This window comes from Hyperolius riggenbachi, chromosome 1, assembly GCF_040937935.1.
Source record: "Hyperolius riggenbachi isolate aHypRig1 chromosome 1, aHypRig1.pri, whole genome shotgun sequence".
NCBI lineage: Eukaryota > Metazoa > Chordata > Amphibia > Anura > Hyperoliidae > Hyperolius > Hyperolius riggenbachi.
The window spans coordinates 334110817-334137897 of record NC_090646.1 but is presented as its reverse complement, the minus strand read 5'-3'; the positions used below and the strand labels follow the sequence as shown (position 1 = coordinate 334137897).

The following is a 27081-nucleotide window of genomic DNA, read 5'->3' as shown; positions in this document are numbered from 1 at the left end:
GGCCTGCTTTGACTGCACAGACTGGAAGGCTCTGGAAGCTCCAAACTTGGATGAGTGGGCAGACAATGTAATCTCGTAAATTAGCTTCTGTGAAGACTACAGTATACCAACAAGAACCTTCAAACTCTATCTGAATGATAAACCGTGGTTCTCAAAAAAAACATTGTCAATTGCGTAGAATCAAAGATGCCACATATAAGTCCAGCAACGAGGAGGATTACAGGGAGGCAAGAAACAACCTGAATAGAGAACTGAGGTCCTCCAAGAAGAGCTATGCAGAAAAACTGAAGCAGAACCTCTCCTCAAATGACTCTCAAGCTGTTTGGAAAGGGCTGAAAGCCGCCACCAACTATAAGCCCCCTTCAGCATGCAACACCCAACACTGAGCTTGCCGAGAACCTCAGTGACTTTTACTGCAGATTTGAGAACCAGGTGGCACCTGCAGGACCCCCATAGCCACCTGCCTTACATGTTCTGAGCCCAAACTCCCCACCTCCATCATGAACAAGGCAGATGTACTGCATCACCTGTTAAGGCTTAATGCTAAGAAAGCCTCAGGTCCCGAAGGAGTGTCACCAGCCTGCCTGAAAACCTGAGCTCAGCAGCTTGCTCCCATTCTCTCTTCAATCTTTGCCAAGTCCCTTCAGGCAGGCAAAGTCTCCACTTGCTTCAAGAGGTCCACCATCATTTCTGTCCCCAAAAAGCAAGAAGCCTTTCGACCTCAACAACATCAGGCCCGTGGCACTCACTCCCGTCATCATGAAAGCTTTTAAAAGCATGGTGCTTCCCCTCCTCAAGCTTTCCACAGAAGCTCTGCTGGACCCGCACCAGTTTACGTACAGAGGAAACAGATCCACTGATGACGCCATTAACATCTGCGTGGAGCTCGTCAATGAGCACCTGGACAATCCAGACTTGTACGCCAGGATCCTCCTACTGAACTTCAGCTTGGTGTTTAACACCATCAGCCCCAAAACACTTCAGGAGAACCTTGCTGTGCTTGGGGTCCACCCTACCCTACACCTGTGGATGACGGACTTCCTCACAAACAGATCCCAGGTCGTCAAGCTAGGGGCTATCTCCTCACAACCCAGGTTCACCAACACTGGAGCCCACAAGGATGCATCCTACAAACAACCGCAGATCCACAAAGAACTATACCATCTTATATACACTATTGGGATAGAGTTCAAGTTTCATGATATATATAAATTGATGCCACAGGACAGATTACTGCAATATAAAAAATAACTTTTATTGCTCATACTTATAAAACATAATGAATTAAAAGGCCCTCTAATAGGGTACTACTAGTGAAAGTCCCACAGTGCGCACTGTAATATGTGTAACAAGGCGATAATCATCGCCTATACACCTAATCTGAGGCCTCTCAAAAAAGTCTGTTTGGATATATCCATCTATAATTCAAAAATTGAACCAGTCAAAGATTAAATACTTCTAAAAAAGTCATCTATCATCCATAGATATGCAAGGATCCATAAAACAGATTGTACTGTCCTCTATTCTCTATAGTGTGCATAACAAGTGTCACCATCAAATAGACCTCAGATGGTGTAAAGTTCATGAACTTCTTTCCATATGCTGCTAACTGTGCCTTCTATAAATAGCCACAAATAACTATGCTGTGTTCCTTTGTTTCCCCTCTATCTGAAAGAGTTAAATATCAGGTATGTATCAGTGGCTGACTCAGTCCTGACTCAGACAGGAAGTGACTACAGTGTGACTCTCACTAATAAGAAATTACCCTTTTTATCTCTTTCTTGCTCTCAGAAGCCATTTTCTGATAGGAAAGTGTTTTATAGTTGGAATTTCTTATCAATGAGGGTCACACTGTAGTCACCTCCTGTCTGAGTCAGGACTGAGTCAGCCACTTACATACCTGATATTTAACTCTTTCAGGCAGAGAAAGAAAAAAAGGAACACAGCATAGTTTTTTGTGTGCTTGGCACTGTACATACCCATGTCTATCTCATCATGTCACATGTCACTTCAGGTATCCTTTAACCACTTGCCGACCGCACACTCATAACGTGCGTCGGCAAAGTGGCAGCTGCAGGACCAGCGACGCAGTACTGCGTCGCCAGCTGCAGCCTAATTAATCAGGAAGCAGCCGCTCGTACGAGCGGCTGCTTCCTGTCAAATCACGGCGGGGGGCTCCGTGAATAGCCTGCGGGCCGCCGATGGCGGCTCGCAGGCTAGATGTAAACACAAGCGGAAATAATCCGCTTTGTTTACATTTGTACGGCGCTGCTGCGCAGCAGCGCCGTAAGGCAGATCGGCGATCCCCGGCCAATCAGCGGCCGGGGATCGCCGCCATGTGACAGACCACATCCTGTCACTGGCTGCACAGGACGGATAGCGTCCTGTGCAGCCCGGAACACCAGGGGGAGGCAGCAGGTAGGAGAGGGAGGGGGAATTTCGCCACGGAGGGGGGCTTTGAGGTGCCCCCCCCGCCACCCACAGCAGGCAGGAGAGATCAGACCCCCCCAGCACATCATCCCCATAGGGGGGAAAAAAGGGGGGCAATCTGATCTCCCTGCCTGCACCCTGATCTGTGCTGGGGGCTGCAGAGCCCACCCAGCACAGATCAATCAAACCAGCGCTGGTCCTTAAGGGGGGGTAAAGGGTGGGTCATCAAGTGGTTAAAGCGGAACTGTAAAGTGTTTTTAAACACATTGTTTCACTTACCTGGGGCTTCCTGAGCCGCCATTCTCCCGCCGCCGGCCCACTGCGCCTGCTCGGCTCTGGCCACGCGTATCCTTTCTTCACATCCCCTGCTATTGCAGAGGGGAACGCAATGAAAAGATACGCTTGGCAGGGCTGCGCTGGCGTCGACTTAGAAGTCGATGGCACGGCGGCGGGAGAACGGAGGCTCGGGCAGGACCGGCGCAAGACAGGACGGCTGCTGGGGGCTTGGGGAAGCCCCAGGTAAGTGAAACAATGTGTTTAAAAACACTTTACAGTTCGCTGACAACATCACAATAGTCGGCCTCATCACCAAAAACGTCAAGAGAATCTGCCACTGGTGTAGGTCCTAAACACCACAAAAACTGTTGAAATGATTGTCGATTTTAGGAAGCATGCCTCCACCTCACCTCCAATCTGTATCTATGGCAAGGAAGTTGAAAGAGTCCCCTGTGCCCGCCTTCTGGGAACAACCATCTCCAATGACCTGAGATGGAAGATCAACACCGCCTCCACACAGAGAAAATTCTTTCTCCGCTAACTGAAGAAATTTTGCATGGCCCAGAAACTTCTGACGGGTTTCTACTCTGCCGCTATTGAATCTGTCCTCTGCTCTTCCATCCTGGTCTGGTTTGCTGGCTCCTCCACCAGTGACAGACACAAACTACAGAGGGTCATCAGGTCAGCGGAGAGGATCATCGGGAAACCACTTCCCACTCTGGACCTCCTCTACTACTGCAGGCTGCGCTCCAGAGTATTGAGGAATGCCAACGATCCCTCACACCCAGGTCACCGCTTCTTCCGTTGACTCCCTTTAGGCCAGAGGTATCGGTCACACTTCACCAGGACCTCAAGACACAGGAACAGCTTCTTCCCCTCAGCTGTCATACTTCTGAACTCTCTCCATGCATTCCCACCACCTTAGGTCAAACAATATCACGCTTGCACTGATGCACATTGTACATAGTGGAGCTCAACGCCTTATATTTACTTAAGTAGTGCTCAGCGCTTTTGTTTTTGAAGTGTTTTTTTTTTAGTTACATAGTTACATAGTTATTTTGGTTGAAAAAAGACATACGTCCATCGAGTTCAACCAGTACAAAGTACAACTCCAGCCTGCTCCCTCACATATCCCTGTTGATCCAGAGGAAGGCGAAAAAACCCTTATAAGGCATGGTCCAATTATCCCCAAAAGGGAAAAATTCCTTCCCGACTCCAGATGCAATCAGATAAAATCCCTGGATCAACATCATTAGGCATTATCTACTAATTGTAGCCATGGATGTCTTTCAACGCAAGGAAAGCATCTAAGCCCCCTTTAAATGCAGGTATAGAGTTTGCTATAACGACTTCCTGTGGCAATGCATTCCACATCTTAATCACTCTTACTGTAAAGAACCCTTTCCTAAATAAATGGCTAAAACGTTTTTCCTCCATGCGCAGATCATGTCCTCTAGTCCTTTGAGAAGGCCTAGGGACAAAAAGATCATCCGCCAAGCTATTATATTGCCCTCTGATGTATTTATACATGTTAATTAGATCTCCTCTAAGGCGTCTTTTCTCTAGACTAAATAAACCCAGTTTATCTAACCTTTCTTGGTAAGCGAGACCTTAAATCCCACGTATCAATTTTGTTGCCCGTCTCTGCACCTGCTCTAAAACTGCAATATCTTTTTTGTAATGTGGTGCCCAGAACTGAATTCCATATTCCAGATGTGGCCTTACTAGAGAGTTAAACAGGGGCAATATTATGCTAGCATCTCGAGTTTTTATTTACCTTTTAATGCATCCCAAAATTTTGTTAGCTTTAGTTGCAGCAGCTTGGCATTGAGTACAATTATTTAACTTGTTGTCGATGAGTACTCCTAAGTCCTTCTCCAAGTTTGATGTCCCCAACTGTATCCCATTTATTTTGTATGGTGCTAGACCATTGGTACGACCAAAATGCATGACTTTACATTTTTCAACATTGAATTTCATCTGCCATGTATGTGCCCATATAGCCATCCTATCCAGATCCTGTGCAATATGACACTATCTTCCTGAGAGTTGATGATTCTGCACAATTTTGTATCATTTGCAAAAATAGCAACATTGCTCACTACTGCATCTACTAGGTCATTAATAAATAAATTGAAGAGCACTGGACCCAGTACAGACCCCTGTGGGACCCCACTGCTAACAGTCTCCCATTTTGAGTACGATCCATTGACCACAACTCTTTGTTTTCTGTCCATTAGCCAGTTCCCTGTCCATGCACACAGACTCTTCCCCAGTCCTTGCATCCTCAACTTTTGCACCAGACTTTTGTGGGGAACAGTGTCGAAGGCCTTTGCAAAGTCCAAGTATATCACATCTACAGCATTCCCAATATCCATATTAGCATTCACTACCTCATAAAAGCTGAGCATGTTAGTCAAACAGGACCTGTCTTTAGTAAATCCATGTTGATGCTGAGAAATAAGATTATTTTCTACTATGAAGTCATGTATAGTATCTCTTAGTAACCCCTCAAATAGTTTGCATACAACTGATGTTAAAGAGACTCCGTAACAAAAATTGCATCCTGTTTTTTATCATCCTACAAGTTCCAAAAGCTATTCTAATGTGTTCTGGCTTACTGCAACACTTTCTGATATCACAGTCTCTGTAATAAATCAATGTATCTTTCCCCTGTCAGACTTGTCGGCCAGTGTCTGGAAGGCTGCCAAGTTCTTCAGTGTTGTGGTTCTGCTATGAACTCCCCCTTTCAGGCCCCTCTCTGCACACTGCCTGTGTGATATTTAGATTAGTGCAGCTTCTCTCTGCTCTCGTATCTTTTACAAGCTGGATAAATCGTCCTCTGAGCTGGCAGGGCTTTCACATACTGAGGAAATTCAGACAAGGGCAAAGTTGTTTGCAGGAAGAAAAGAGCAGCCTGAAACTTCAGTGCATGAGAGCAGAAGGGGGAAAGAAGCACACAAATGATCTCTTGAGATTCAAAAGGAAGGGTGTATACAGCCTGCTTGTGTATGGATGTATTTTGTATGTGTGGACATACTGTACATCAACCTACTTCCTGTTTTGGTGGCCATTTTGTTTGTTTATAAACAAACTTTTTAAAACTGTTTTTAACCACTTTTAATGCGGCGGGAAGCGGCGAAATTGTGACAGAGGGTAATAGGAGATGTCCCCTAACGCACTGGTATGTTTACTTTTGTGCGATTTTAACAATACAGATTCTCTTTAAGCTTACAGGTCTATAATTTCCTGGATCTGATTTTTTGCCCTTCTTAATTAAATAATGGGAAAACGTGGGCTGTACGCCAATCCACCGGGACTCTGCCAGTTGCAAGAGAGTCACAAAAGATAAGATAAAGGGGTTTATCTATAACTCAACTTAATTCCCTTAGGACCTGAGGATGCATGCCATCCGGGCCAGGTGCCTTGTCTATTTTTAATTTATTTAGTCTTGCCTTCACTTCTTCCTGCGTTAAGTATTTAATATTACAGTTAGAAGATTGAGACTCTTCTCCCTCTGTAATTTGCAACAGTGCTGTTTCCTTTGTGAAGACAGAAGCAAAGAAAGCATTTAATAACTCTGCCTTACCTTGGTCATCCACCATTGAGTTTCCACCCTCATCCTTTAGGAGTCCTATATAGTCAACCTTTCTTTTTTTAGAGTTGATGTACTTGTAAAACTTTTTTGGGTTAGATTTGATATCCCTAGCGATTTGATTTTCAGCTTCGATCTTTGCCAGCCTAATTTCTTTTTTACAATTTTTATTGCACTCCTTATAATTGCTTAGTGCAGCCTCAGTCCCCTCCTGTTTTAGGACCTTATAGGCATTCCTTTTCCTCTTCATTTTATCCCTAACCTTTCTATTCATCCATAGAGGCCTTTTTTTATTCCTAGACATTTTGTTTCCATATGGGATATATATACTACAGTATTGATTGAGTATAAGTTTAAAAGCTTGCCATTTCCCTTCAGTGTCCTCCCCTTGTAGTACATTATCCCAGTTCACCAAACTTAGTGCTGTCTAATTTGATTGAACTTTGCTTTTCTAAAATTCATAGTTTTAGTGGTCCCGCTGCCCCGTGGCCTATCAGTCACCAGATCAAACGTTATCATGTTGTGATCACTATTTCCCAAATGTTCTTGAACCTGCACATTTGATACATTATCTGGTCTATTAGAAATGATCAGATCCAGTAACGCATTCCCCCTTGTTGGTTCCGTTACCATTTGAGTCAAGTAATTGTCCTGTATTGCTGCCAGAAATCTGCTGCTTTTACCAGAATGGGTAGCCTCAATACCCCAGTCAATGTCTGGAAAGTTGAAGTCGCCCATAACTATGACCTCATTTTTACTTGCAGCTTTTTCAATCTGCTGTAGTAATCGCAGTTCTGCAGCTTCATTAATATGAGGTGGCCTGTAGTATACCCAAATAAGCAATTGGCAACTTTTATTTCCACCATGAATATTTACCCAAACGGACTCCACATCTTCGCAATCTTCCTCCATCTCATCGTTGAGGACAGCTGTAAGAGAATTCTTAACAAAGAGACAAACCCCTCCACCTTTTTTCCCTGTTCTATCCCTCCTAAACACATTGTACCATTTTAAATTAGCTATCTAGTCATGGCTTTCATCCATCCATGTCTCGGTTATTCCCACAATGTCATAGCCTTTAGTATTATGCCAATTGATGTGTTTTGTGTACTGATGTGTTTTTGTGAATGTATTTTTTTTCTCTGCATGGACAATTGTGTTCTGTTTCCTTTGATGTTTCTGTGTGTCCTTTCCTGTACTTGACGCCACGTATGTGCCAAGCCCAATTTCGGGCATGACCCAGTCATGCTTGGCAAAATAAAGATTCTGATTCTAATTCATTGTAGATCAATGTATTGCGATATAGCACAACTGGGAATGAGGCCAGAGATTACCCATTAGGTTATTTTGTGCTAGCGCTGATGATTCACACTGAAAAGCGTCCCCCCCCCCCGCCCATCACAATGTGTGCATGAAACTGAATTTTTGCATGTATTTGCTAGAGTTAAAGAGCCTTAAGAATGCTACTTGCACAGCCAGCACCATAGCATACTGTTTGTAACCAGGGGCGTTGCTAGGGTACTAGGAGATCCGGGGCAGCCATGAGCAGAAGCCAGAGATAACCTGCGGCGTGGCAAAAATGGGTGTGGTCATGTAGGCAGTGGGCGTGGCCATGGCCAAATGTAGATGAACTTAGCAGCGGTGTATACTTATCCAAGCATAGGTGCCGCCAGTATAGCCAGGCATAGGTGACCACAGTATAGGTAATCACACACATTGATTCGCACCCCAGTCTCTGTCACTGGCTGGTGCCCCCAAACCAAACATGCAATACTTAGAGGGAGGTGCGGGTGGGCCCTGGACCTCTCACTCCCAGGGAATTCATCCGCACTGCCTCTAAACTGAATGCTAACTGCAAAACACACCAATTTGCTCACTTCCAGCTAAAACAATTTCCTACCTTTATCTGGTCAGCAGGCACCAGTCAGCCAATCAGGTGTACTGTCATACACCCTTTGCCTGCCACACCAAATCTAGCAGGAATTGCATAAATTAGCATTCAGGTGGGAGGCTTCAGTTGGGCGCAATTGTGGATTGCATATGTTACAGGGACGCTCCGTGTAGGCACATCTCCCACACGGTCCCCTCCCTAACCACTCACCTGTCAACCGCATCCTGGAAGCTGCAAAAAAGAAATTTAAAATCACACACATTGGTTCGCACGACAGCCAGGGGCCCAAGTCTCTCTCACTGGCTGGGGCCCCCAAACCAACCATGCGATACCTAGAGGGAAGTGCGGGCGGGCCCTGGACCTCTCACTTTCAGGGAATTCACCCCCACTGCCTCTAAACTGAATGCTAACTGCAAAACACACAAATTCGCTCACTTCCAGCGAAAGCAATTTCTTACCTTTATCTGGTCAGCAGGCGCCAGGTGACCACAGTATAGGTAGCCAAGGATAGGTATAACAGTATAACTAACCAAGCATAGGTGCTGCCAGTATAGCCAGGCATAGGTGACCCCAGTATAGGTAGCAAGCATAGGCATCGTCAGCATAGCCAGGCATAAGTGACCACAGTATAGGTAGTCAAGCATAGGTGTCCCTAGTATAGTTAACCAAGCATAGGTGCCGCCAGTATAGCCATAGATGTCCCCAGTATAGGTAGCCAAGCATAGGTGCCGCCAGTATAGCCAGGCATGTGTCTGCAGTATAGGTAGCCAAGCATAGGTGCTGCCAGTATAGCCAGGCATGTATCCCCAGTATAGGTAGCCAAGCATAGGTGCCACCAGTATAGCCAGGCATGTGTCCCCAGTATAGGTAGCCAAGCATAGGTGCTGTCAGTATAGCCAGGCATGTGTCCCCAGCATAGGTAGCAAGCTGTCTGTCTGTCCCCCCCTCCCTCACCTCCTCTGATCTGGCCATGGAGTCCGGATCCCTGCTCTGTCTGGCGGCAGTTCTTCCATTTGCAGACGAGCAATGACTCCCACAGCTCATCTGCAGTGCGGGAGTCACCACTCGTCTGCAAATGGAAGTACTTCCACCTGACAAAGAGGGGAGCCGGACTCCGTGGACAGCCTAGAGGAGGTGGGGGAACGGGGCATCCTAGATGCCGCACTCCGGTGCTTCTGTCCGGGCACCACATACCCTGCGGTTCGGGACACCGCGAGCGGGGATCTTTAACCCTAGCGACGCTCCTGTTTGTAACTGTCACCTGTAAGGATCTCTCACAGCATCTTGACAACTAAATCAGTTCCTGGTTATATGTATTAGGACAGTCTTTTTTATTATGAAACTCTGCTTGGATATAATATGCTGCTATGCCTGTGTTTACTTATAGGGGTGTTACCAATATGCTAACCTTGAAACCCTGAGGTTTGTTTTGAGTTTAGCAAAGTGCTTTGAGACCCTGATATATATATATATATATATATATATATATATATATATATATATATATATATATACATATATATATATATATAAAATCACTTCTATACTAGAGATGACCCGACCGGTTCGACTACAAACTTATTCACGCGAACTTCCGTGGTTCGCGTTCGCGGTGAACTTTGAACTATATGCAAGTTCGACCCACCCCCTATACTACATCATTAGGGTCAACTTTGACCCGCTACATCACAGTCAGCAGACACAGGGTAGCCAATCAGGCTACACTCCCTCCTGGAGTCCCCTCCCTATTATAAAACGCAGGCAGCGTCAGCATTTTCACTCACTCGTGTGGCTGCAGTAATTAGAGAAGGGAGAGAACCTGCTAAAATACATAGGGAATGCTTAGTTAGGCTCTTGTGTTAGGCTTGTTAGCTTGCTCCTTGCTGATACTTATTGCTAAAAAGCACTCCTCTTTTGAGAGCTAATGTTGTTCTTGTGATCTATTTTTTTTTTTTGTGTGTGTGTCCCACAGACACTTGTGTTGCATATACAGCCCTGTCAGTCAGTCGCAGCTGCTGGACCTTGGCCCCTTGGTTATTCCTACTGTGCCACTGCCAGGCCCAGCACATTCAGTGACTACCTGTATGTGACAGCTGCACATTTTTAATACTAATCACTGCATACCTACCTGTTCAGTGCACCTACCTACCTACCTACGTGAGCGCACGCAGTGTTATATACCACCAGTCACTGCACCTGTTCACGGTACCTGTGTGTGTGTGTGTGACAGCTGCACATTTGTAATACCAATCACTGCATACCTGTTCAGTAGTGCACCTACCTACGTGAGTGCACGCAGTGTTATATTATATACCAGTCAATGCACCTGTTCACGGTACCTGTGTGTGTGACAGCTGCACATTTGTAATACTAGTCATTGCATAATTGTTCACGGCACCTGTGTGACCGAACTCTGTGTAATATACCAGTCCATGCATACGTGTTAACTGCACCTGTGTGACAGCTGCACATTGTATTGTAATACCAGTCACTGCATACCTTTCACTGCACCTGTGTGACTTCACATTGTATTAATCAAGTAAGTGCATACCTTTCACTTCACCCCTCCCCCCCCTCAATATGGACAAAACAACAGGCAGAGCCAGAAGCAGACCCAGAGGCAGGCCACCTGGCAGGTCTGTTCGAGGTCGTGCTGACGTGATTTCGTGTGGCCCTGGCGCAAAGTATAGTGCTCTGAAGAAGGCACGTCCCATCAACTCCCAAGATTGTCAGGACGTGGTTGACTATTTAGCACAGAACACCTCATTTTCTGCAGCCACCAGCGTTACTACAATCACCACATCTGCTGCATTTGATACTTCGCAGGAGTTATTTGGTGGGGAATTAACAGCCATTATTGTTACAACAAGATGAAGGCGCTAAGCAAGTTACACCACCTCATATGTCTGAGTTAGGTGACACGATGGACGTAAGGTGTGAGGAGGAGGATGATGAAGTACCTGCTGTTGGTGCAGTTTATGGGGTGTCTGAGGCAAGCGAAGCTGGCGAGGTGGATCAGTGGCTGACCCCGCACCAACTGGAGATCGGCAACGTGGTGTGTGGCAACGGCAGAAATCTCATTTCGGGTTTGAATTTAGGAAAGTTAACACATGTACCCTGCATGGCACATGTGCTGAATCTAATAACTCAGAGATTTGTGTCTAAGTACCCAGGCTTACAGGACGTCCTGAAGCAGTCCAGGAAGGTGTGTGGGCATTTCAGGCGGTCTTACACGGCCATGGCACGCTTTGCCGATATATTTATTCATTGTGTAATATACCAGTACGTGCATACGTGTTAACTGCACCTGTGTGACAGCTGCACATTGTATTGTAATACCAGTCACTGCATACCTTTCACTGCACCTGTGTGACATTGTATTAATCAAGTAAGTGCATACCTTTCACTTCACCCCCCCCCCCCCCCCCTCAATATGGACAAAACAACAGGCAGAGGCAGACCCAGAGGCAGGCCCACCTGGCAGGTCTGTTCGAGGTCGTGCTGACGTGATTTTGTGTGGCCCTGGCTCAAAGTATAGTGCTCTGAAGAAGGCACGTCCCATCAACTCCCAAGATTGTCAGGACGTGGTTGACTATTTAGCACAGAACACCTCATTTTCTGCAGCCACCAGCGTTACTACAAGCACCACATCTGCTTCATTTGATACTTTGCAGGAGTTATATGGTGGGGAATTAACAGCCATTATTGTTACAACAAGATGAAGGCGCTAAGCAAGTTACACCACCTCATATGTCTGAGTTAGGTGACACGATGGACGTAAGGTGTGAGGAGGAGGATGATGAAGTACCTGCTGTTGGTGCAGTTTATGAGGTGTCTGAGGCAAGAGAAGCTGGCGAGGATGATTATGATGATGATGATGATGATGATGATGATGATACTTCCATGGATGCCATGTGGGATCCTAATAGACAAGATGACCAAGAGGACAGTTCAGAGGGGGAGTCAGAGAGGAGTAGGAGGAGACGAGTTGCTGAAAGAAGCAGGGGGAGCTCGTCATCAGAAACAGCTGGTGGCAGTGTCCGGCACCATGTATTGCCACCTATGGACAGCCAGCCAACATGCCCTTCAACGTCAGCTGCTGACGCCACCAAAGTGCCCACACCCCTGGGCTCAGCGGTATGGACATTTTTTTTGTGTCTGCCTCAGATCAGAGAAATGCCATCTGTTCTCTCTGCCACCAAAAATTGAGCCGTGGAAAGGCCAACACCCGCATAGGGACAACTGCCTTACGAAGGCACATGGAGAAAAGACACAAACTGCAATGGAAAGACCACCTGAGGAAAAGCAGCACACAAAAGCAAAGCCACCCTCCTTCTTTTCTTCCTCCTTCAGGTGCATCATCTTCAGCCGCTTTCTCCCTTGCACCTTCACAATCACAGCCACCCTCCTCCACTCCACCCCTCACCTTAAGCGGTTCCTGCTCCTCTGCACACAGCAGCAGCCAGGTGTCCGTGAGGGAAATCTTTGAGCAGAAGAAGCCAATGTCTGCCAGACACCTCCTTGTCCAGCGTCTGACAGCTGGCTTGGCGGAACGGTTAGCTCCCCAGCTGTTACCATACCAGCTGGTGGACTCTGTGGCCTTCCGAAAATTTGTGGCCATTGGGACACCGCAGTGGAACTTCTGTCTTGCCCTGCCTCAAGTGTCAGAAAGGACCTTCAGCGCAGCTGGAGGCATTGTCACTGAGAAGAGAAGTCGCCTAGGTAACAAAAGTGTTCAGTATCTCACCTTTATCAAAATGAATGAGGCATGGATCCCGGAGGGCTACTGCCCGCCCGAAAACTAAGTCAGTCCCCACACACAGCATCTCTGCCTGCAGGCCGCTTGACTGCCTTCTCCACCACCACCAACAGGGTCCAGGACTCCAGGCGGATTCCTGAATTTTTAAGGCTGCTGCTAGCAGCGGCCGGTACAATAATTTTTCTGGTGCGTGTACATGCCTGCCTAACTTTTCTGGCTGGCACAATGAAGCAATGACCGACGGCTATATGAGTGTCTCGGGGGGGGGGGGGGGGGGTGCACCAGTCCAGCATGGTCGTCACTACACAAACAGCTGTGTGCGGTGCGTTACACAGTGAGTTTGGTCTATCAGTCTGAAGAAGTACAATAATTACACTCCCTGATTGATGTATACACATGCAAGATGTTTTAAAGCACTTTAGGCCTCCAATTTAGCATGTAGTGTGATTTCTGCCCTTAAAACGCTGCTGTGCGTCAAATCCAGATTTTTTTCCCAGGACTTTTGCCGTGTATCCCACTTCGCCATGCAAAAACTCAGATGTTAGACCCCTTGAAACATCTTTTCCATCACTTTTGTATCCAGCATAAGTGTTTCTAGTTTGCAAAGTTCGCCTCCCCATTGAAGTCTATTGCGGTTCGAAAAGTTTGCGCGAACCAAACTTTTTTCCATCTCTATTCCATACCCCCATTTTTTTTTTAGCACACTGCACTTAAAGGACACATGAAGTGAGCGGGATATGGAGCCTGCCATATATATTTCCTTTTAACCAATACCAGCTGCTTGGCAAGATCATGCTGATCTGTCTGGCTTCAGTATCGCCTGCATCACACACCTGAAACAAACATGTGGCTAATCTAGTCAGATTTCCATCAAAAACATCTAATATGCATGCGTGTTCAGGGTCTATGGATAAGAGTATCAGAGGCAGAGAATCAGCAGGAGAGCCAGGCAATTACTGTAGCATTGTTTAAAAGAAAATAAATATGTCAGCCTCCATATTCCTCTCATTTCAGGTCTGCTTATATGTTGCCCCTTCCGGATATCCTTGTTTCCCAGCCGCAACTGTGTTTGCGCAGTAAAGTTATACATTCTATATTGTTACTGTTGCATTGTGTAGATCGTATTGTTATACCTGCTATTCTGCTGCATAGCATCACAGAAGATGCTAGGTCAATAATAATAATAGAATTATTAAAAGCACAGTATTTAATTTATGTATCCATGGTGCTGTGTATATATATATATATATATACACACACATACCAGTTTCATCAGAAATATGAATATATCTGAAGCCATTTCACTGAAAATACATTATCACTCATCACACCCAAGCACAAATGTGTGCAGTTCAGAATCCTTTTTATGCATCTTGCTGTTTCCATGAAGATTAGAGAAGTCACATGCTGCTTCTCACCCCCGTGTTCTCACCTAGACAACAAGAATTGTTTCGCACATGTGGGATTGTGAACAGCGAGGACAGCTTAGGCTGTGCTTCAAAATGAAAACAGCAGCATCAAAAATAAAGCTTTTATCATGGATTTGTAATTTCATAACATTTAAAGCAGACTATCACTAAAATCACCCTGCACAGAAGTCAGTCAAGAAGTCATTATTTTATGATACATAAAGCGGTTGCTTTTACTCTCCCATGCCATCCTTGTGTTTGCATATGGAGCACCTAAAATCCGTCAGGAATTTGATATCCTCTTGGTAATGAGTTGTTTAATAAAAATGAAAGCATGCAAGATTTATTTTTAAAATAGGCTTATTACAAAAATATGCCTATATATGTACTGTGCCGTTATGATGTGTTTGTATATATAATGTCGACACAGCAGGTGGATTAGAAACAAGCAGTTTTTAATTCAATGAAACGTCTCTATACGAGAGAACTATTGAAATAAAACGTACAGACATAAACACTCCTGTTTATGTAATCAAATAACATGGTAACCAACAACCATGTGTGTCACATGCTTTTATTCATATAAACTGTGATTTTGGCAATAAGTTGTGTTTAACAAACTGTTTTTATTGTAATAATTCCGTTTATAGTAACATACAGGAAATAACCACGTCACTGGATAGCCAAGTGATTTGGAAACAAGACAGAGGGAGAGTGATGCAGTCACATGAGTATAGTCATCTTCAGTTTGTCCTAAAAGTTTTTTTTTTATTTCAAATGTTAAACTGCCATCAGATTAATATTTATTCAGAGTCAAATACACACCCCAGACCCAAAAGTATCCAAGTCTACCCTGCTGCAGAAATATCCTTCTAAAGGTGCCTATACATGGTACAATTTTTCATTTTTTTTTAATTAGATAATTTAGTTTGATTATTCTGTTAGATCAAATATAATTTTTTTCCAACATGTCTGATTTGATTTTTATAGAAAAAAAGGGATAATCCTTCGTTTTTCTTGATAAAAAAAAAAGATTAATTTCAACTTTCTTTCGATTGGATTGTTAAGGAAAAAAAAATGGGAAAATCAAACATTTTTCTTGTACCATGTATGGGTACCATCAAATATCTGCTTCTTACATCACACAAGTCTCTGTACAAGGTATGTACTTGAAGACTGTGGACCACATCTTCGTGGTCCTGTCTGTTGTACACCAACAACATGTGTCTGAAATCAACTTCAGAAACTGATCTTTTCCTATCTTTCACTTGTCCTGCTTCCTTTCACGTGATCTCACTTGTGGTGTATGTACTGTTTTCCACAGTAACCACTTCTATCTTAGATCATAATTAGGCAGCATGTACAACTTCATTCCCCCATCAAAACACACACACACACACACACACACACACAGACACACACACAGACACACACACACACACACAGACACACACACACACACACACACACACACACACACACACACACACACACACACACACACACACACACACACACACACCATATTTAGGCAGTGTATCCACTTTAGAAAATGGCAGCAGATTCTGGGGGAGCAAATGGGTATTAAACAATATTTCATTCATCTGAGGCTCACCACACACCATACAATCTTTGTTGTTTAAGCTTACCACTTTCATGTAGTATAAGAGCTTATCAAAACAATCCTTTCAAAATATTTTCAATTTGTTGGCCCTTATACTACATAGATTTGGTAAATCTGTAAAACTTAGGCTGTGTTAAGTCTAAAGGGACACACACACCAAACAATTAAAATATCCAATTTTACACCAATTCGATAATTATGATTGGTTGTCCCAAAAAATCAAAAGCTTTTTTTTTTTCATTAGTTTGAGAATTCTGATCAAATTTCCCATTTTTTATTTGATAAAAGAAGATCTTGAGTTTTGGATTTTTCTGAGCAATTGTTATCAAAAATGTATGGTATGTGGTAGATTGTCAATTACTTGATGTACAGATCCAACCAATTTTTACTGCGTTTTCAATCATTTTTTCATAATTGGGGAAACATTTTACTTATGTGTGTCGTACATTGGTCAGATTTTTGAAATGTTACAGTTAGTCAGAAAAATGGATTTCAATTCTTGAATTGAATAGATATTTAAAAATTGTATGGTGTGTGGCCACCTTAACCCCTTCCACCACCTAAAGCTGATAGGCGTCGGGAAGGTGGTTTAGCAGCGATCATACTCGCTGTAAACAACCTGCCAGCTGTGATCGCGGCTGGCAGGCTGAAAGAAGGAAAAACATGGCAGAAAGTGCTTGCACAGTGTTGTGATGTAGTGCAATGCTGTACAGGGGATAGCTCTGTCACTGAGCTGTCCCAAGGAGAGGCTGGTAAATCGATCCCGCTCATAGGCTGATGTGTCTCTATGAGGTAGGACTTGAAACACCCAGAGGTACAGAGTACCTAGCAAGCTCATGGTGTAACTGTAACTGATGAAGACCAACCAGCCTCAAACAGGCTGTAAGCATGTTGGATTATTGTGGCTCTGTAATTTTAAAAAGCTGACACATCATTTCATTCCAGTGGATCTAGAGGTGTGGCTATCTTGCAGGGACAACAATGGATAATTTGCATATTTCCGCAGTGATGCACTAGGAGGCATTTCGGAGCTCAGTCCAACCTGAATTATCGAAAATTCTTTTTGTTTTAAGAAAGCAATCTTCGCCATTGAAAAAATAATACTGCTGTTGAGGAAGGGCCCCTCTGGTCTGATGGCCCTGGATGGGTCGCAACCTCTGCATCCCCTATTGCTACACCACTGCTCATCACTTTCACCTGCCACCACCGCTCTCCCTCACACCTGCCTCCTACTCCAGCCATGCTAAATGGAAAAAATGGCCTTTCCATGAAGATACAATCAACAATTATCAGAGATGGCCCTAGTTCTTAACTGATTTTAATTCAATTGGGTGTTTAATTATATTAAATAAATAATCTATTAAAATAGTGTATGGTATGCACTTATGCTACCCGCAGGCATTAGATTGTGGTCAAACATCCAGACATGGGAATGCTGAATAAAGGTTTTGCTTGCAAAGACCCCTCTTCTGCTGGCATGCCTGGTATGCCTGTGAGAAGGGTGAGAAACAAATTAAGAATTCCCTAAGTGCCAAATCATGCCAGGGATAGACAATAGCTAGGAGATTCCATCCCAGCCAAGCTATTCTCCAACAATGGCCTCAATTCACTAAGGTTTATCAAACACTTTACCGAACGTTTGATAATTTCCCTTATGAGTAAAATCTCATTTTGAATTCACTAAGGTTTTATAGATTTATTAAACATTTTATCGATCAAACATTTGATAAATATATAACAGTTTAGTGAATTCAAAATTAGATTTTACCCATGAGGTAACTTATCAAACGTTTGGTAAAGTGTTTGAAAAAGCTTAGTGAATTGAGGCCAATGACTTGGCCAGTTGATATGTGGAGAAATAACAAACTCTCCATAAATATGGAGAGTTATTCTAAGCAGCTAGTAATACAAATAATAATACAAATAATAAAACAGTAATATTTTTTTAGGTTTATAAATACCTTTATGCTGGCCATACAGATATCAATTTTTCAGATTTTTTTAACCAATTCGATCACATTCAAATTTATCAGTCATCTATTGTTCCAACAAACCTGATTAATAAAATTTCAATCAAGTTTGTGCAGTTAAGAAATCAAATGGCTGGCTAGACATGTTTAATAATGTGCAAGCGATGGAGGTGGGGAAGGAACAGTCGGAAAATTGATGACCTATAGCGTTACTCTGCATTGAAGGGTATGAATGCTGTTCAATCAAAGGCATGAGAGATTTCTGCTGAAATGTTTCAAAAAGTTAGTTTGCTATGTAGGGAAGGAATCGTTCACTATCTGATCATATACCAGTCGGATAAGGATTGAATGGCTTGACATATCGGGCCATAATCAGCTTATATACAGTGAACATTGCAATGGTCATATCCTTACATAAACAAGACATACATGTAGATAAAGTTACCACATGATATATCTGTGTAATTTCATCTTTATTAGAATAATGATTTCATTTAGAGTGGATTGTGTGAAATGAGAAGAAAGCATTGAAGAAAGAAAGCGATTTCCTTTTATTTACACAGTGGTAGAAGTGTTGTTAAGCTCTGTGATATAACAGTTTCCCCCCACACATACTGACAGTAAAGTGAGTCAGCAAAGGACAAAGGCTCGCAAGGGATTATCATAATTCTTTGGTAATAACTATTTGCGTTCAGCATCCTACACTACATTCATTTGAGATGCGGCTGGATCCTTGCATTGAATACTTGGAAAAGGAAATTTCATAATAATAAAAAAAAAAAATCAGTCAAGATTATTGAGTTTTTCAGTTAAACATTTTGGGAGATCAACTACGCTAATTACCAGTCTTTGAAATGTATCAAGCAGTTTTAGTGTAACAGCATTCAGACAGATGGAACTGCATGGCTTTCAGCACCAGCACACTGCATTTTAACAGTCTGTTATTACACACACTAAGTCAACAAGAGGTGGGGTTCGTATACAATATTCATGCCTAGAGACAATGGCCCATATGCAATTCACTTTTTCTCCTAGGTTTTTTCCTAGGTGATCATTTTTCATCTTGCCTTTAAAATAGCTTTTCAGCATTTCACAATTGAAAAAATACCAAAAGCAGTAGAAAAAGTATGATCAAAATTATTTTGTGAATTGTTTTGCTTGCTAGGGGTTTAAAAGCAATTTTATTGACAAGTTGTGAGAATACCAACCTGGAAAAAACTAAGGGGAAAAGTTAAAGGACACCAGAGGTGAAAATAAACTAATGAATTAAACAATTGTATCTATCCTCCTTCTCCTAAAATGACTTTTTAAGATATTCCACAGTTTTATTTTATATTTAAATCTACTTTTTATGTTTTTACTGTTTTATCATTTTTGTTCAATATCTGAAGTATGCCAGAACTAAAATATATGAACGATTGATCCTTTTATCTCTTTCCTACTCTCAGAAGCCATTTTCTGCTAGGAAAGTGTTTAATAGATGCAATTTCTTTTCAGTGAGGGTCACACTGTAGTCTGACCCAGTCCTGACTCAGACAGAAACTACCACTTGCATACCTGATGTTTAACTCTTTCAGGCAGAGAAAGAAAAAAAGGAACACAGCATAGATATTTGTGTGCTAGGCACTGTATATACACATCTATCTCATCACGTCACATGTCACCTCGGGTATCCTTTAATTGCATATGGGACAGTGTACAACTTAGCCAGAGGTCAAAGGGGGAATGGCCTAACGTATGAAAAAGGAAGTTTTGTGGGGGCGTTTAAAGATATCAAAAGATGGAGAGTGACAGATGTGTTGCAGAAGGGGATTCCAGCTGAGTGGAGAAATCATGTATACATGAATGCAAGGAGGTGATTCTAGAGGAGGACAAAAATGTCATGTGCAGATCTGAGATTGCGATTAGATTGGTATCTAGAAACTAGTGAGGAGATGTACAGGTAGAGATGGGCCGAACTATTTGCCCCGAAAATAGTTTGCATCGAACAATGGGTGTTCACGTTCGCCCCCTCAGGCGAATACATGCGGTGTTCGACCCGCCCCTATACATTATAATGGAGCCAAACTTTGACCTCTCACCCCAAAGTCAGCAGACATATGGCAGCCAATCAGCTATCCATCCCACCTTGACCGCCCCCCTCCCCCACCTATCAGAAAGCCAGTACAGAAGGCATTTTGCAGTCTGTGTTTGGCTTCTGTGCTAGCCAGATAAGGGAGAATGTGGTGCTGACAGGGACAGAGTTAGGTAGGCCTGTATTCTGTGTCCTCAGTTCAGATTCTTGCTACTACCATATTGTCCTGAACAGCTAAGTCCTTCTTAGGGCTGTTACTTTATTTTTCTTGCTATTGTATTGCTGCTCTGTGTCCAGTGCACAAGGTCCTAGTAGTGCACCGACCATAACCTAATAATTCTTCACACCACTACTGGCCCCTGTATATGACCTCAGTGCTGATATAGACAGGTCTGCTGGTCCTATTAATGCACTGACTTTAACCCAAAAATCCTTCACCATTACTACTGGCATCTAGTATCCACTAAGGCCTCAGTGCAGAATCAGTGTTTTTTTGGTCACTTAACTGTCATTGAACTGCCTCAGCCTGACCATAGAAGCTGAAAACCCGTGATCGCCTGTACTCCACTACATAAAGACTGCCGCCGAGAGGACTAACATTTATGTCCTGGAGGTGTCAACTAGTAAAAGGTATGCTCACCTGATGTAATCACTTAAGGTCTTTGCGGTTGGACTGCGGTACTTTCAATGCAGCGTTTGGTCTGTCAGTGTGAAGCGGGCATAACCCTTAGAATACCTGATGGACGTGTACACAAGCCAGGCTTTTTAAAGCACTTTATTCTACCAATTTAGGAATGTAATGTTATTTCTGCCCTTTAAAGATGAAAACACGACTGCGTAAATTACGTACTTTTTGGTGGGACTATTGCCATGGATCCCCTTTCGGCATGCCACTGCCCAGATGTTAGGCACCCTGAAACATTTTTTACATCACTTTTGTGGCCAGAAACAGTCCCTGTAGGTTTTAGAATTCTCCTGCTCATTGAAGTCTATGGAGATCCGCCAGTTTGCGAATCTTTGCGGAGATTCGAGTTCGTGAATCTTAAATTTTATGTTCTGCCCATCTATATGTACAGGGGAGAGAGATTGTGCAGAACTTTGTAGGTTAGGGTGAAATGTTTGAAATGGATCCTGTCACATAGATCACTAAGGTGTCTTAAGCAGTGATAAAGTTATTGTTGATTAAATAGAGGCATAACTAAAATGTCAAAACTGCTCTGGTCCATAAGGGGGAAAAAGTACAAAGTGGTTAATAGCCCCATCATATGAGGCCACTTTCAAAGAGCCTTTTGAAATCATTGAGTTAGGAAAAACTTATTTTAGTTTTAGTACCTTAAAAAGGGAATTGTCACTTGTCTGTCAACATCAGCTTTCAGGAATACATTTTTCTAAGGTAAGTTCTTACTCAGTGGCATGGTACTAAACGAAACGCTGGTTGACTACTTTTCAACAAAGCATGACCCAGTGACCAGGGGTACTACAGAGTATGTTGGATCTATTGGTGTGTGTGTGTGTGTGTGCATTAAAGGGCACCTGAAGTGAGAGGGATATGGAGCCTGCCATATTTATTTCCTTTTAAATCATGCAAATTGCTTGTCTGTCCTCTATCTTCTGCCTTTAATCAGATGCATGCAGATCAGATGGTTGAATTAAGTCTGACTGGATTTGCTGCATTTGATGGGTGATTCAAACGCACAGACGCTGCATCACCTGGGATGCATTTTTGAAGACACAAACTTGCATTTCTAACCCCCTCTGCACCGCATTGACTTCATCCACAGAAACTAAACAGGTCATTACCTGTGGAGCCGAGGGGGTTGCAGGAGATGCCAACTTGTTCAGGTTGAACCCTACTGTCGCCCACCCTGGTACTCCAGATCCATTGCTCCACCCGCCTACATACACCATACTGAAGTCCCTCTGTCGTAGCTACCGTTAGGGTTTTCACCCGTCCATGGGCATGGGCACGTGGTCCATGTTATACCCCATGAATGTGGGTCCCTACTGAAACTAGCCACCCAAACACTGTGGCCTACTGAAGTTGGGAGTGTTCACCCCGCAGCGAGGAGGCGCCTGGCAGGAATTATCCTGGTGGAAGACAGAGAAGGTGTCTCTGTCTGCCCTGGGGCTGGGTTAACGGTTCATATGATTGCAAAACCTATGCCAGGCAGGTTCTGTTTAAAAGCAAATAAATATGTCAGCCTCTATAACCCTCTCACTTCAGTTATTCTTTAATGCTTACTATAACAGCTTAGTCTTAGGTCATGCTCTGACACCGCTGACTTAACACAGTGACTAAGGTTCTAAACACACTACAAGCTAAACATTTTTTAGTAGCAAGTAGTTATGATCATAATCAGCTAATTACAAATCTTACGCAAAATTTCGCATACATTTTCTCATTTACGCCTATACGTAATTACGAATTGTTGATTCAATTGACTTTGTATAAGCATTAGTAATTACGCATGAATGTACACATAATTTATGCGTCATTTTTGCCGAGTTTGGCAGAGAATAGCAAACCCCCATACATGTTATTGCTACCAAAATTGCTACATATGTTAAGGAGAATAGTGGGTGCAAGTCAAAAAAATAATCTTTCAAAAAGACCTTGTAGTTTTTGAGATGGAGTTTAAAAACTATTTTTCTTTACATTTTTAAAATCAATTTTCTCAAAAACTACAATGTCTTTTTGAAAAATTATTTTTTTTACTTGTACCCACTATCGTCAACATAAGAGGTATTTTGGTAGAAATAGCATGTATGGGGGCTTTACTATTTTCCCCGAAAGTCAGCACGAAGTTACACGTAAATTCATGCGTAGTTAGGAAAGCTTACAATTGCATACACAATTAAATTATGTTTTCCCTGAAATTTTGCATTACTATTACGAAGCATAATTGCGCATAGGCGTAATTTCTGCTCATCCCTAGCAGCAAGGTTAACCACCCATGAAGTCCCTTTATTGTCTACAAATATAAAGGCCAAAAGGTGTGGTAGGACGTAAGTATGGAGATTGATTCACATGCGCTTCATATCAAGGAGCTGTTGAAAGAAAAACCATAGGACTAGACACTGCACAAGATACATACCTTGCATATCCTAATTTTGAACTGTACATTGATTGTACCAGATAGTATGGAAAGCCATACATGTGGTGTGGAATTGTAACCCTAAATGATTGATACCGAGATCTTTACCATAAAAAAAGATAAAAGAACAATCACCGCCTCGTGGGCCGGAGCGGACTGCGCAGGCGCAGCAGTTCTGGCGGTGATTGACAGCGCCGCTCGCGCAGGCGCAGTACAGGCTGACCTGGAGGTCGGCCTGACATCGCCGGGGATCGGGAGCGAGCTGTGGCGAATGGCTGCGGGCAGAGCTGCGGCAAGGGACATGCTGGGAGCTTGGGGCTGGAGGAAGCCCGGGTAAGTAGCACTTATTTTATTCATTTTCCCTGATAACTCCTTTAAAGTGTACCTGAGATATATTTATATCAGAATCAGAATCAGAATCAATTTATTTTCGCCAAGTAAGTTTGCACCTACAAGGAATTTGTCTTGGCAGTTGCTTAACAAACACAAACAAAAACAATACAAGGACAGACAGTGTGAATATTACAAGTTAAGGACGTTATAAGTATAGTGGCAGTAAGCAATGTGAGAATTGTTCATGTTTAGTTCTGTGCTGATTACTTTCAGTCCTAGCAGCTCTAACGTGGTTCAGCATTAAGTATGGCTACCGCTTGAGGAAAAAAACTGTTCCTGTGCCTAGAGGTTTTGGTAGCGATTGACCGGAATCTTACTCCTGAAGGCATGCGCTGGAAGATGGAGTGAGCTGGGTGAGAGGGGTCATAGGCAATTTTGGTTGCTCTCTTTCTGCACCTGCTAGTGTAAAGATCCTGCAGGGAAGGCAAGCTACAGCCAATTATCCTTTCCGCTGATCGGATGATGCGCTGCAGCCTCCCCTTTTCTAATGCTGAGCAGAAGCCGAACCATACAGTCATAGATGATGTTATGGTGGATTCGATGATTGCCGTGTAGAACTGCACCATTAGATTTTGAGGTAGGCCAAACTTTTTCAGCTGCCGTAGATGGTACATTCTCTGTTGTGCTTTCTTGACAGTAGTGGCAGTGTTGTTGTCCCATTTTAAGTCGTTTGAGATCGTGGACCCAAGAAACTTGAATGACTCTACTTGGGTTATTGTGGATCCATTTATAGTTAAGGGGAGGTGCTGGGGGGGAGATCTCCTAAAGTCTATTATCATCTCCATAGTTTTGAGAGCATTCAGTTCCAAGTTGTTGCTGCTGCACCAGGAGGAAAGCTGTCCCACCACATGCCTGTATGCAAACTCATCCCCATTTTGAATGAGACCAACAACTGCAAACTTCAGAACCTTAACAGATGGATCTGTGGAGGTGCAGTCATTGGTGTAAAGTGAGTACAGCAGTGGGGAAAGCACACAGCCCTGGGGTGCACCAGTACTGACTGTCAGAGAGCTTGATGTGAGTTTACCAAGTCTAACACGCTGTCTTCTGTCGGTTAAGAAATCGGTTATCCATTTGCAGATGGATTCAGGTATATGTAGCTGGGAGAGCTTGCTGTGCAGCAGTGATGGAATTATGGTATTAAATGCAGCAGTGATGGAATTATGGTATTAAATGCAGAGCTGAAATCTATAAATAAAATCCTGGTGTAGGTTTCTGGGATATCTAAATGCTGTAGTACATAATGCATACACATGTTCACGGCATCGTCTGAGGATCTGTTAGGCCTGTAGGCAAATTGCAAAGAGTCCAGCAGGGGATCTGTGATGGATTTCAGATAATTCATTATCAGTTTTTCAAATGCTTTCATGACCAGTGATGTCAGGGCAACAGGCCTGTAATCATTTAAACATGTAGGTTTTTTTTTTTTTAATTGGTACAATAGTTGAGCTTTTAAAGTACTCAGGAACAATTGAGAGTTCTAGAGATGCTTTGAATATGTCTGTAAATACAGGCGCTAATTGGTCAGCACAGAGATTCAAGCATTTTGCAGACACAGCGTCTGGTCCCATTGCTTTCCTGGTGTTTTGATTTTTAAAGAGTCTATTTACATCTGATTGGCATATTGTTAGAGCATGCACATCTGGGGACAGGTTAGCAGATTGTGTCTGGTCTGCTGTGTTGTGTACATACTGAGGCACTGCAGGGGGTGGAGATGATGGCTGGTTGGAGGAGTGCTCAGTTTGCCTGTGGCAGAGATGCAAATTGACTTGTTGTGTTTGGCTTTTGTTGGTAGTGTCAAACCTGCAATAAAATGTATCCAGTTCATTTGCAAGCTGCAGGTTATGTAGTGAGGGGGGAGGAGATCTCTTCCTGTAGCTGGTAATTTCATGTAGAGATTTCCATATTGTGGATGAGTCGGCGTTAGAAAATTTTTCCTCAAGTTTTTGAGAATAATCTTTTTTTGCGTCATGGCAATGGCTCTCTGCAGTTTGTATTTCGCAGCTTTGTAGAGGACTTTATCGCCTGTACGATATGCCCTTTCTTTATCGAGGCGCAGCTTCCTAAGATGTGATGTAAACCAGGGTTTATCGTTATTGTACCTGGTGCACTTTTTTGTGGGGATGCAGGACTCTTCACAAAAGGTAATATATGATGTCACAGCGTCAGTGTATTCATTTAGGTCACTGGAGGATTCTTTAAATAAATTCCAGTCAGTTAAATCAAAGCAGCTCTGCAGTTTTTCTACAGCTTCACTCGTCCATTTCTTAACTGTGGTCACTACAGGTTTGGCAGTTTTTAGTCTTTGGATGTATGTTGGGATAAGCTGTATAACAGCATGATTAGAAATCCCCAAAGCTGCCCTGCTGACAGAGTGATACGAGTCCTTAGTCGTAGTGTAACAGTGATCGAGTGTCTTACCTTCTCTAGTTGCGCTTGTGACGTGTTGCCTGTATTTGGGGAGTTCTTTGGAAAGATTAGCACTGTTGAAATCCCCTAGTATGATAAAAATAGAATCTGGGTACTCCATTTCCACCTCTGTGATTTGATCTGCAAGATCTTGGAGCGCAGGCTGCATACATGTTTGTGGAGGGATGTACACAGCAACCAAAATAAATGAAGAAAACTCAAGGGGTGAATAGTAGGGTCTGCAGTTTCTGAAGAGTGTTTCCAGCCCAGCCGAGCATGTCCTCTTAATAACTGTAACATCCGCGCACCACCTATCATTAATATAGAAACAGAGTCCTCCACCTTTGGTTTTGCCAGAAGTAAGTGGGTCCCGGTCAGATCTGTAGAGTGTAAATCCATTAATCTGCAGAGCATTGTCTGGAATAAGCTCAGATAGCCAGGTTTCTGTGAAGCAAATAGCCGCAGAGAGATAAAAGTCCTTCTTTGTTCTGATCAGTAGTTGAAGCTCATCTAGTTTGTTGTATATGGACCTGACATTACAGAGTATGATTCCAGGTAGTGGAGAGTGCAGTCCTCTGCGTCAAAAGCGAGTCTGGATCCCGGAGCGCTTGCCTCTTCTTCTAAGCCTCACTGCCTGGTTCAGCACTGTAGCTCCACTGGTCAGAATCCCCAGAAGATCAAGAGTAGATGAAATATCCAGGGGTAGATTATATTTAGCTAAGTTCCGAATGCTCAGTAGTTGTTCACTGGTGAAGGTTATCCGGGCTGGGTTGCACAAGGCAATGTTGAAAAACAAAAATACATAAAACAAACATAGAAAGACAGAGCAAGCTGCCGAGGCTGCCATCTCCAGGCGCCTCCTCCTCCTCCATATGTGCAGTGCCAAGTGTACAAATAACTAGTCCTTTTTTATTTTTCTGCCTGAAAGTTAAACTTTTATTTATGCAAGTGAAAGTTACTCTCCAGTCAGAACCTAGTCAGACTGTTGTGATGCTCACTGATAAGGCATTACAACCATAAAACTCTTGCCTTGCAGACAACAGTGTAGGGGGTAGAATAAAAAAAGGCAATAGTTTATACATTTTAGCTTCTGGTACACTGAAAGATTATTAGTCATATGAGACAAGACAAAACTTTTTTAGCTTTTAAAAAGAAA

General features: G+C 43.2%; 1 protein-coding gene across 2 annotated transcripts in view; it reads right to left on the bottom strand.

Annotated features, from left to right (window-relative positions):
* CRTC1 (CREB regulated transcription coactivator 1) overlaps positions 1 to 27081 on the bottom strand; it is a 363687-nt gene that overhangs the window by 13531 nt on the left and 323075 nt on the right. The gene's annotated exons all lie outside the window — the stretch shown is intronic.